Here is a 12,604-nt window from a genome sequence, read left to right as displayed (position 1 = left end):
CAGGAAATGTGTTGCAAAAACAAAACTAGAGCTCTGTGGCGCTGCTTCAACAAGTCCATGCAACCACATAGGTCATTTGTTCCTACCCTCTAATACGACCCACAGGAGCTTTTCCTAAATTAGCCCCCCTACTGGTGGCAGTTGAGGACGGGCTGTATGGTGAGGACGGGCTGCAAGCATACATTACGTAAATAATGTGACACAAGTCACGTGACGTTAAACACATGGTTATGGTTGTGAAACGGTTGCAGTTTGGTTAGGTTTAGGCAAAAAAAACTACCTGGTTAGGCTTAGGAAAAGATCAGAGTTTGGGTTAAAATAAGTATGTTACATAAGTCACGCAACTAAAGTAAGTTAAGTTACGTAAGTAACTTAAAACTGTAAATAAGCGTTGACTTTTGGTTTCACAAGGGACACGAACAGTGGTCTCCTGAGTCCTCCCAAAGTCCTTTGTTTGTTTGTGCCGTCCATTCACTCTACCACCTCAATAAGTAGACTTTCTAGCTTGTCATACTATGTCACCTGACTTCCTGATTTGTTCCGCCCAATGTGGTAAAAAAACATCTGTCAAATTAAAGGGTCAATAACAGCTGTTTAACCAGTTCCACATTTTGACACCTGGCCGTGGTAATGAGCCATAAAAGGTCATGATACACCAATAAAGACAAGATCGCATGCTAATGTAGCTAACACATGTTTTACTAAGACTTTTGTTGAGATTTCTTAATGTAATAATTTTTTTCTTTGTTTTTATAAAAATCCTAACCTGCCCTTCAGAACTGTGTTCCACCTCCTCCATTTTTGTTCTGAACGTAACTTCATCTGAATTTCCATGGTTTATTGCTCAGGTTCAAAGACTTCTTTTGAGTTTTTCTTGATTTTATAATGTCTATCTTAAAAAATGAATTTGCATTCAGAGAGCAGCAGAGCAGCTCTTTTCTCTCATGAATTCAAACTTTGAGACTAATGAAAAGGAGTGAGGAGTGAGTCTCATCGGTATCGTCAAACCCCAAAGTCTTCACTTCAAAACCCTAATATGAGATGAGAGCGGCAAAGCTGGGGAGGTTTTGTTCCAGGAAGTAGCTCCGGTGTCTCTAAAGCGTCCAGGGCAACGACAGATAATCTGTTTCCCTCCTTTCATGTTTTCACTGTGGAAGGAGAAGAGATGAAACAGGAAGTCAGGGATAAATCAGCGCTCGTTCCCTCGGCCGTATTTGTGTCGGCATCTGCCCACAAGATGAAATCCTTTTTATCACAATTTAGGGGTCGAGTGGTGCAGTTATGAGAATTATAGCAGCACTTCATGTAGACACGTCGTTACTCAAAAGCGGCAGGACAACCTCTAAGTAGGTCCATCGTTCAAACACAGAGGGGAAATTGCATATTGATTGCAATCTGTGCATGTTTGTGAGTGTATGTTTACTAGCATGTGTGTATTTGTGTGTGTTGCCAGTGTCAGAGCATGTTGCCAGTTTTGATGACGAGCCAAAAAGAGAGTGAGAGAGAGCGGGAGGAAGGGAGAGAGACAGAGAGACAGAGGGTAATCCCCAGTGTCCACCAGATGCATGAACAGAGCGTCACGATTGTGGCTTTTTTCTCCACTCTTCTATCTTTAGCAGCTCACATATCTAAAGTGTGAAATTAACTTGTGAATGTATATATATTCCTGACAATCGAGTTTATATTTGAAAGCATGTAGACGAATATGTTTCCTTGTAGACCTGTTTAACTGATTCCTGAAAGTGGCGCCATTGGCTAGCTATCTGTCAGTTAGTCGCTAATAAGTTCACTTTTTATTCAACAGAGCAGTATTTGTACCATTGACTCGGCTGACGACTGACTACAGACCGTGCTGCGTCTCTTTCGTGGGACAGCTCATTCTCTAGCACAGTCAGTGATATCGGTAAACAGCACAAATTTGTGTGTCAAAGTTCCCCAAAGTTGAGCTCAATGCGAAAACTTAAAATTTACTTCGCCTCGCAAGTGAATCCACTGATTGTGTTCGATTCCATTAAAATAAATTGATTGCTATCTGAAATGTTGCTGTTATAAATGCTGCTGTGACTGTACACTTATGGAGAGAGACAAATAGAGGCAGACAAGGAAAGAGAGAGAGAGAAAGACGAAGAGATTGACAGTGAGAGAGAAAACTGGATAGAAGAGGGACAAAGAGAGAGAGATGCAGAGAAGGGCAGGGAGGATGGATGATGGAGAGATGGAATGGTTTGAGGGGGTGGAGGAGTCTGTTTTCACTCTAATCTGTTTACTTTGCAATTTGTGTTTTCAGAGCGAGTCCATTTATTCTGCTTAACCTGACACTTCACTCACCGACAGGAAGAGAGAGTGTGTGTGTGTGTGTGTGTGTGTGTGTGAGAGAGCGAACAAGCGAAAGAGATGGAGAGAGAGACGATTCTCATTTAAGAATAGCTTTTACTGAGATGTGTGTGCCTGCATCTATATACTGCGTGTGTGTGAAAGCTCATTTATGTCCTGTCTTATTGTAATTGTGTGTTTGTTTATTTATTTGTGTGTGTGTGTGTGTGTGTGTGTGTGTGTGTGTGTCAGACATCTCATTTGTGTCTTGTCTTATTGTAATTGCATGCGCCTGTGTGTGTGTGTGTAAACACATGCATGTGTTTGCTAAAGTGTGTGTGTGTGTGTGTGTGTGGGTGTGTCATGTGAGCGTCTATTAGCAGTGCAGGGTCTGACTGTAATTATTCAGCAGTGGAGCCATTAGCTGAAGCAACAAACAGGCCGCCCTTCGTGTACTTCCTGTGTCTCTGTCTGTGTCAGAAATCAGTCACTCATTTACTATGAAGATAATTCTGTGTAGAGGACTACAGTGTGTCGGATATCAAAATATAAAAAACTAAAAACTTATATTTACTATGGCCATTTTTCTGTCTGAGTAGTTACAGCTCCATGTTTCATAAGATGCATTGTGAGATACTTTGAGTCCACTATAAAGGCTAAAATATTTATCACTAGACATTCAGAAAACCTTTCAAAATGGTGAATTCACCATATGACAGTGGTGAACGATTACAGACACTGCCCCTGTCACTCTCTGTTTGTGTCAAATTCAAGTTTTCTTTATTGGCATAGTTGTATTGAACTGTTTGCTATGTCAGCAGAATGGGAAGAACAGGAACACCTTCCATTCTTCCCACTTGGGAGTGCTTATATGCATTATTCCAAGATGGTTACCTGCACCGCTAGCCAGGTGCTGTACATCAATTAAATAGCTTAAATTAGCTGCTTGTGCAGTGTTACATACTTAGCGATTTATTTAACAAGTTAAATCAGATACAAACAAACTATATATATTTCTTTTTAAATTAGCTGAATCGATGATTTAGAATTTAATGTTTTGAAATTCAGATCCATCTCAGGATTACAACTAAAAGGCAAACGTGAACATTTCTCCCCACTCAGCAGCCCATACTTATGGTTTGAACGATATGATATGAATGCAGCATAAACCCTGCTCCCCTTAGTTACTGTTGGTACCATGTGTATCATGTTCAAAGATGGCGCCCCATTCAATCCTATGGAAGTCGCTCAGTGGTCGCATGCACTGAAAAATCCTTCTCCACCCGAGCCATTTAAAAGCAGCTTATCATTTTTAGCTCGCATTTGTCGATTTTTGTCAGCTGACTGGAATATTTTATCAGCTGTAGCTAACTAGGTAATTAACATTAAGGATAACTCCGTAAGTTGGTTGGAAACACCATCCTAGCTGACTTTTTAATGTTTCCAACTGACTCATTTGAAAGGGAGTACCAGTTCATAACAGAAGTTATCTCATTGCACTTTTCCTACAGAGCAGGTCTAGACCGTACTCTTTATAATATTATTTACAGAGACCCAACACCACCATGGGCAAGCACTTGGCCACAGTGGCAAGGAAAAAACTTCCTTTAAGAGGCAGAAACCTCGAGCAGAACCAGACTCAATGATGGGCGGCCATCTGCCGAGAGAGAGAGAGAGAGAGAGAGAGAGAGAGAGAGAGAGAGAGAGAGAGAGAGAGAGAGAGAGAGAGAGAGAGAGAGAGAGAGAGAGAGAGAGAGAGAGAGAGAGAGACCACAGTGATGCACTGAGACGATCTGGCGATGATTGAAGGGTAGAGCCGGGTAGATATACTGTGAGGCTTGATTGGCTGATGAGCATCAGGTGTGCCGGTAATCAGCAGCAGGAGGGAGACCAGAGCGCCACGCCCAGGCCAGTACACACACATGCAGAGAGACAGAGAGGGGACCGAAAAAGACAACTACAGCCCATGCTCCAGGTAATCCCTGCTAAAACTAGTTTAGTCTACCCCATTGTAGGGCTATATATTGAGTGTATTGATACAGAGGAAAAAGCTATATCAGGCTTTGGCTGAACAGGCACCACTTTTTATTAGGATCAGCTGTTGGTGTTTGTTTTTTTGGGATTTGTGGACAAGAAAAATCTGGTTATTTTCTATCCGTTGTCAGATTATTTTGTGCATGTAACGCAGCAGGTATCAGCCTCTGGTTTCTGGTCAGCTAACAGAGTGAAACTGCTCTGCAGAAATGGACGTAAAAAGCATATTGTGATAACTCTGGAACCTTTTTAACTCGGGCCATAAAATGGGCAGTAACTTTTCTTGAGGTAAACAATCATATATTTTTCAATGTGGAAATGTTTGAACAGTCTTGTCTTGGCCTGAACTCCCCTTGAACCTCTCACATTATATATATTTAATGCTGCAATCTGGCTGGACCTGCCTGTTTCTCCAAGTTTCAGAGGTACAGTAGACAACAGGACGCTCGCTCAGGGCGATGGACGTGTCGAGGAGCTGTAATCCGAACACTCGCTGCCACAGGAATCAAAGGAAACCTGAGGGGAAGATACAAGGTGAAGGACACTGCAGAAACAGAACTTCCTCAACACAAAAAGAGAAAAAAGAAAAACTGCTGTTCTTTGAAAGCAGTGAGCGCTGTCAAAACAGAGGCCGGTCAGACAGCTGCTTTGTCAACAGCCATTGTAGAGCCGAGCGTCTTTCTGTCGAAACATCAGTCAGAGCAGCGAAGGTAAACTCTGGCGTGACGAACGCTCACGCTTGGTGTTACCTGCATGCAGCTCAGAGGCTCTGACAGTCTCTGTTTTCTTCACTTCACTCCGATCCTCTTCACACTTCTCCTTCACTATCAGACGGCTGTTTGTTAAATCCAGTGTGTCAACACTGAAGAGAAAACCTTGAGGTTTCTTTTTTTTTTGATTGGGTGAAGGGGGAGCGGGTGGTAGTTTCACAGCAGTGCATGATGGGCCTTGGTGAAAAAGTACAAAAGCATAGTCGAACTCTCTGCTATTTGGGTGGTATGGAGTCTGCACAGATTTAGTTCAGCTTCTCCAACATAACATCTCTGACTGATATATTGGATAGTTTGATGTCGATTTTGATAAAGTTTAAAGGGACAGTTCACCCCAAAATCAAAAATACATATTTTTCCTCTCACCTGTAGTGATATTTATCCATCTAGATTTTTTGGCGCTTTGAATTTCACAAGCCGAGTGCCATATAGTTCCATCATATTCAAAAAATGCACACATGTCTATATCTCCTATCTACAGGTAAGAGGAAAAATATGTATTTTTGATTTTGGGGTGAACTTTAAAGTTAGAATAGTATATACAGAAGAGTTTGTTCTGTGTTTTATTACCAGAGGCGGGTTTCTTGTTTTTCTAATGTTTATTTAGGTTTCTTAAAGCAGCTAATGAACATTTTTAATTTAACAATATATAAAATGATTACATGTATGTGTATATCCCTCGGAGTGGCGAACCCACAAAGAATCACCTGACTGCAGTTCATACCGGCTCTATGGGTGGCATCTTTTAGCATTTTCATTGTTTTGGATTTCCGGCCTGCAAATTTACTGTTTTTGTTCACTCTCACCGCTCTTGTAATATTGTTTTCAGCCACTGCAGGCAGCTGTTCAGTAAAAAAGCTCTAAAAACCCACCGTACACTACCTGCTCAGCAGCAAACAGCAGACAGACACAGTGAGAGATTAGCTGGCATGCTCGGACTGGCAATCTGGCAATTCTGGCATATGCCAGATGGGCCGGTCCGCCTAGTGGGCCATAAGGCCACCACCAGCAATGAGGGAAAATAATTTGTGGGGGAAAAAAGTGGCCCACTTGATGTTGGAACAGCCCATCTGATTAGGGTTTACACAGACAAAATTCTCAACAGGCTAACGTAGAAAAGGTTTCAGTCGTAGTCATCTAGACACTGTTTTCAGAATCAAGACGTTTCGGCTCCCATCTGGAAGTCATTCTCAATTGTGAAAAAATTGGACGGGTGACCAAGGTCACGCCTATCACATGCTAATCAGGCACTTAACAGTGATGAAGTAGATGCAGCCAGAAAACAATAGGCCTGATTACTGATTACTGGGCCGTCTTGAAACTATTAGGTCAGTTTCAGGTGAAACTAGCTAATCAACAGATACTCAGGTAGACTCCTCCCTGAGGGTGGGGCTTATGTAACACAGAGTAGCTTAAATTTCCAGTTCCCGTCCAATTTTTTCACAATTGAGAATGACTTCCGGATGGGAGCCGAAACGTCTTGATTCTGAAAACAGTGTCCAGATGACTACGACTGAAACCTTTTCTATGATAGAACGCTCCTGGACGAATGAGGGACTACACCGTCTCAACAGGCTACCTATAGGCCTACTATAAGGCAGGTGCAGGAAGTGGTCACCTCTTCAAGGGGATCCGTCCATCCATGTAAGGTCAGAGGTTAAGCATCTGAAATCAAGACAGAAAGAGCAGAGTCGAAAATACAGATGAAATGGCCAAAGGACTGGAAAAAGCAACAAGGTGGAGGCTGATGCTGCTAAATGTTTTAAGTTAACACATTTATTATTCAAAAATAATGTTACCGATGTCACGGAAAATCCTGCTAGCTGCAGTAATAACAGTAACCTGTCCGACTGTTAGCAGGCGAACAAAGTGGAACAACTGGCCAGATATTTTCTCAGAAGTTGTTGGAGAGCAAAACAGAGCTAAAAGGAGAGTGATTATTGGACTTACATTCATCAGCTGGACACAAACACCACTCCAATGGGATGATCACGTTCCTCTGTGCCTGCTGGATGTGTAAGCCACTGAATGCTAACGAGCTCGCCATATTGTATCAAAAGGTGATAATATGTCAGTGTTGTGTTTACAGCTTGTTTCTGCTGCCCTCAAGTGGCCAACATTTCCATGTACAATTTAAGAACTTGAACTTAACTTAAAGGTAGACTGAGTAGGATTTCTCGGTTGTTGTTTGCAAACACACCACCCCTCCCCGCCTCAAAGAGCGAGCGAGAGAGAGAGAGAGCAGCGGTGGGCGAGGGAGCTACAGAGTGAATGACGAGAGGGAGTGGGGTTAGCAAGAACAAAGCAGTGAAACAGAGAAATAAAACGTTTTAAGATTGTTTCACAGAGGTTACGTTCTAAAGCACAAAAAATCACACTGACACCTTCATCCTGTCCTGTGGCCTCTCTGCTTTGCCTGTTTGTGTAGCTCAGCCCCGCGGTCAAACAGACGCCAGAGGCGGTTCAGAAAACAGTTCCCACCTCACAGCCTGCTGTTATTGGCTGGGGGCTACACACCACGGCCCAAAGGTCGACGCCCAGAAACGTCCCGAGCACAGCAAACGAATAAGAAACAAAGAAATTCCAGGCAGAGGGCAGCAGTTCTGCACATTCAGACACCGCCACACACTTCTAGTGGGTCGTAAGTGTTGATTGAGAGGGATTATTATAGTCTATACATTTTTTTTAGGAAAATCCTACTCAGTCTACCTTTAACACTTTGATTTCAGAGGAATATAAAATACTCCATTTATTTTAATATATTGCAGAATGCATAAATTAAACTGAGAAGAATAATAATAACATTTTGCAGGAATAGAAAAAAAACTTGAAATATTAAGATGCAAGAGACAAGTAAACCATACAAAAGGCTTAGAAAACAAAATGCATTGCAAAGGTTCAAACTAGCCAATGTTGTGTTGAACAGTTGTTTGACAATTCATTGTATCTCTAAATGATTCTGATGCATTAATGCAACAATAGTCACTCTCAGTGGAACAATTGTTCACAGAGTGCACTTTATATTCTTGATACATTAAACATTTACTTTGCTTGAACTTTGATATACAAATTTGCACAGTTGACCAATTGCTAATCATCTTGACAGTAGTGATCTTTGAGGGAATGGCTCAAAATGGCTGTTATGTTAGCTGTGTTGCGTCTGACTTTCTATAGCCCTCCTCTGTCTGCAGGCGTCAGTGGTACAAACAAATCTCTTAAATAAACTTTTGACTTATTGTCCACTTAGTGACTGAGCAGGCTAGCTTGGCGTGCTATTTTGGCTGGCTATAGCACCAGCACATTACTAACTAGCATGTCACTAGTTAGCTTGTCAGCCACAGTAACCAGCTAACCCTAGTAGTCAGCTAGTAGCCAGTATGTCACCAAGGTTTCAGCACCACCACTGTGCTGCAGGTGAGCTACTAAGCTCTCAGCATGACATCACAAAACAGTCGCTCACACTTTTCATGTTCAACTTCTGGAATATACAGACGGCTGCCAGTTATTTGTGCTTGATAGAAACTACATTTTTCAAGTGAAATATTACAAGAAATATGACAGAAGGAAAAGTAAAAAGTGCTGAAAGTCCAGGAAAAACAGGAAAAAACTCCTCCAGGTAATAACTTTTTGTTGTTGTAGCATATATTTCATCTTTGTGAGTGCTGAGAAAAGTTCAGGCTGCTTTGAGTCTGTTGGAAACCATGAACGTCCTGCTGTAGAAGAACTGCAGTGTCAGTCCTCAGACAGGAGCGAGGCCTCAGATCAGACACAGAGGCCGTTAACGGGACACGAACAGCTGGACGTTCAGCTGAAGACTCCACTCTGAGCTGAAAGGCCTTGAGAAAGAACTGAACTGTCACCTCTGGAGAGGAATGTTGATGTGGACAGTTTGAGAGCTGCAGCAAGTGAAGGATTCAAACATCTGTCAGGACGGAGCTGCTGTCGGACTGACGGGTCGACTCGCATTTATTTCCAGAGACAGTCAACGCAAAGCTTTGTCTCAGAGGGTTACAAGAAAGAGAATGGCTGAGAAACAACTTTCAACTTAAAATGTCATTGTCTCCATTACAAACAATTAATTTTGCACCCAGGGTGACATTATACAAGCACTGCACATAAAATCAAGGTACGAAAGAGAACATCAAGCAGAGAGAAATAACACAAAACCACTTAATAAATGTAACGTTCTCGGAATAAAAACCAGTTTCCCGTTCAGTTCAGATCAGACAAACTACTACAGTTCAAACTCAGATAAAGCTTTCAAATTGGTTTCCACAGTTTATTTTCTCTACAGCAGCATTCAGGATGAGATCTTCTTTGGGTTTTATATCAAGTTAAAAGGGCCACTCCATCAATTTAAGAAAACAGTAGAAATAGTTATCAGTTGAGCAATCTTTGCCTCGGACTTGAGACAAATCTATAAGATAACTAACAAACCTGGGGTGATAGGATCTAATGAAGAGGCCGTACCGCGTTGCATTATGGGAAGTTTTGGCACCCATTGTTTAGCTTGACTCATGCAAAGAACTAAATGATATCTCAGGCTCTGCTGCTTTGGTTTTGACCATTCTTTTGTAAATCTGTCTCTAACAAGTCCCCCAACTTTATGGAAGTGGAAAGCCAAGTATTTAGTTTGCTGTTGTTGACAAAATAGAGTTTTGTGGCCTCAGCTATAACTGCAATAGACTTGTGTTGTTGTAATGTTCTCGGTGTTTATACCTTGTTTTGAATGTTATTTTTATGTGCAGACTGTGAAAACAAATTTCCACCTCCCCTCCGACCTGTGCACTCTGTGGGCAAAGAGCATTTCAAGCAGAGTAGGGATTTCTGGCACCTACTTCCAAGGTGCATGGAGAAGGGAAAAAGTCTAAAGAGGTCAAAAACTCCAGCAACACAAAGAAGAACTATATTGGTTGGCCAAAGAGAATTTCAAGGTCAGGAAAATACCAAATGGTCGGAGCGCTGTTTGCACCAGTCGCTGTGCCGCCACCAAAGTAGGGCCCTATGTGATAAATGCTGTTTACCTTTAATAGAATGTCCAAGATAAAAACAGCACAAACTAATAAAAGTTCAACATAAAAATTCCAACATAACATGGACAATGGAGCTTAAAGGGACTTCACTGTTTTTACTTGGCAATGAGAGATTAACAATACTAATAATGGTTCAAGGACTAAATGCATTTACATGGAATTGCATTATTTATTTATTCTTTTCAATGTACATAAGCACAATGTTTGAAAAAAGGTTTTGTTTTCATTTTCATGCTGGTTCAGGGGCCTGACTGGGTGTCATACTTTGCTTATGCCTTTGGCCAACTATGCATAAATCCGTAAAGTGAAATAAATAAATGTGTGTGTTTGTTTGTGTGTTCACTGAAATTCAAATGTGGAATCCCCCTGAACTCTCTCTGTAAAGTTCCCTCTGTGGATCTGATAGCAGCCTCCGATCTCTGTTTGTCCTTTCCCGAGCCGCCCGGCAAAATGTCAGCCTGGCCAGATTGGATTGCTTTTATTTAAACCATAAAATTTATGTTTTTCACTTTCACCTCAGTCTGCAAGCTCACATCACTTTCAGCAGACATCCAGATATTTTTTTCGTCAGTGTCAGGTGGACACTTTGGGGAAAAGGCTGTTGGGAGGCTGAAAGAATCTGCGGCCTTGAGCCAGAGAGTCAGTGGCAACAACAGCATCTGATTGGCTGACAGCCCCGTCCTCCAGCCGCCGTGCTTATCCATGCTCATGAAGGGAGGAAAACATTCCCCCCTCACCTCTTCAACGCTGCGCTGTGACAGGCTTAACGGTGATATGAGGGATGTGTTATCTGCTGACTTCCAAATTCATAAATCTTTGAGATCAGACGAAATTGAAGCGGCTTGAAAAGCTCGAAGGGGAGATTGACACGTCTGAGTGGCTCTGTGGGCGCGGCGCTGCAAACTGCATGCTAATGCACCATCATGCAAATGTTTGTATGTACTCAGTGTGTGTGTGCGTCTTCATAACTTGTATGCATTGTGTTTCATACTACCTACGTATGCATGCATATGTATGAGGGTCACCTCTCCACTTGTACACGTACACATGCCAGATACACTGTAGAAAAATCTCTTTTTTACCAGTTAGTCTGTGACTGAGTCCTTAAATCATGTCTCTTTTTTGTTTACCAAAATCACTGCAATAAAAACATCTTGATGTGGAAGTTTTTGCCACTTTTTGACTAAAGCAGAGAGAATTCTGCACTAACAGGATGATGTCTCTTGTCCTTGGTTTGTCACTAAGAAAAGATATAATAACTGAAATCAGTACTGATGAAACTCACTTGAGAACTTTTCCCCCATGCTATAAATCTGCAAGGATATTTCATCTCAGCTTCATCACAGTTTTTAAGTTTTTGAGGTTCGGTATCAAAACAGTACCTTTTCTAATACCGTACACACCTGAATACCAACATGTTTTTCTATTTAATAAAATAAGCCAAACTTCCCATTTGCATCAGAGAGTTTTGTCTTAAATGTGGGGTACGTGATTCTAATCTAATACACATCAGCAAATATCTCCTCACAGAAAGGCTCGGACCGAGCCACACAACACTGTTCCAGCCATGATTTGTGTGTCAGGTAAACGACTTGCCCACGGACACTCAGCTGACTTTCTAGTTTGCCAGGATCTGCTGCTGTTGTGATGTTAGCTGTAGCAGCAGGAGAGTTGTGAGTATTGCTGTCTGGAGCTGCTGTGCTGGCTCTGGGAAACCGCCTTGTCCTCTCTGGCTGTTAGCTTCGCAGCAGCAACTGTAGCGACAGTTTGCTAACCCACAACCTAGCTAAGCTAACCCGCAGTTACATTACTTGCTGTGTCGTTGTTTGTTCTATATTATGATATTTGTCATGGTACTGGATTTCTCCACAATCCCCACCCTGAAACGCTCCCTGTGGAGTTATAAACAGCTAGTAGCGCTATGGAGCTGTTTGTCTGAGTGTGGGTCCCGTTTGGTTTATGGCGGGATCCACAGTCCTAACAATGGTTTCACACAATTCCTCTGATCAACAGGTGGCAGTAACACACCAAGACGTGCAGCAATGTGCCAGCAAAGGCAGGGAAGAAGAAGACTGCAAGCTAGTAAACATGGATCTAAACAATACTGGATTTAAAATACTTTTAAAAAATCAGCTTTGCAAATGTTTTATGAGGAAGGAAATAAACTCGACATGTTTGTTTGACCTCAAGGACACACACAATGCGTTTTGGGGAGAAACATTGAATGTAAACATCACGTTTGTTGAAGGAGGCAAAGGTCTTGTGTTGCAGGGTTGTGAGACAGCAGTATTGGTAGTTAATAGTATTAGATTGGTCCTACTATTTATTTTATGTTTTTATGTGATTTTTACTGCCAAATTTGTTCAGGATTTTAGAAATTGTATTGTTGACTGTCATTAATAACTGTTATTGTTCTCTAGCTCGGGCCAGGTCGTCCCTGAAAAAGAGGCCGTC

This window comes from Siniperca chuatsi, linkage group LG8 (genome assembly GCF_020085105.1).
Source record: "Siniperca chuatsi isolate FFG_IHB_CAS linkage group LG8, ASM2008510v1, whole genome shotgun sequence".
NCBI classification, from domain to species: Eukaryota; Metazoa; Chordata; class Actinopteri; order Centrarchiformes; family Sinipercidae; genus Siniperca; species Siniperca chuatsi.
This window is presented reverse-complemented; position numbering follows the sequence as displayed.